Raw genomic sequence first — 741 nt, 5'->3', positions numbered from 1 at the left:
TTAGTGTACAGCTAAGTTTCGATTCCTGACTAACTACATATTTCTACTTTGGAGGAAGGAACCCCCACCTCCCGGCCACCTCCTTACAAATTGCGAGCTTCGTATCAAGGCAAACAAGATCTTATTTCAGTCCGAAACGATTTTAGTTGTGATTTGACCGCCTTGTGGAGGATGTGGTGGCATTGATTCAGTTTACGTGATCATGGGGTGGTTGAGTATCCAGACCCCTGGGGAATGTGTGTGTGTGTGTGTGTGTGTGTGTGAAGAGTTTGAACCGGGATAGTCTGTTGCACAAGTTTGGTTGCTGTGATTTGGTCGAAGGCCTTCATTGGTCCTAGTTTAGAGTGATGGATATTTCCTTTCTCCGAAACTCAGCCCTGGGGCTGAACATTAACGAAACTATCGACTAATTTTACGGAACGGACTGACTTTGTTTTGGTTGGCGGGGTGAAGGTGGGATTTGGGGTTCATTTCAGTGTTGTCTTATGAGGGACATGGTACTATCACAACTGGGATTCGAACCCCCGATCTTTCTGTCAGTTTCCTTTTATCAGTTTAAGAAAAATAACGGGAGCTGCATATGAGACTGTAGAAAGTGAGTGTAGATTTTTCCAGTAGTAACGTTTTCCTTTGATGACGATGACGATGATAGCGACAAAGGGCGTATTGCGTGCGGAGGGGTGGGGTCAACGTGCAACCGAGTCCTTTCACTGTTTGGACTGTGGTGGGGAGGAAGGAAGA

The sequence above is a fragment of the Octopus bimaculoides genome, chromosome 6 (genome assembly GCF_001194135.2).
Source record: "Octopus bimaculoides isolate UCB-OBI-ISO-001 chromosome 6, ASM119413v2, whole genome shotgun sequence".
In the NCBI taxonomy this organism is placed as follows: Eukaryota; Metazoa; Mollusca; class Cephalopoda; order Octopoda; family Octopodidae; genus Octopus; species Octopus bimaculoides.
Note: the sequence above shows the minus strand (reverse complement) of the source record.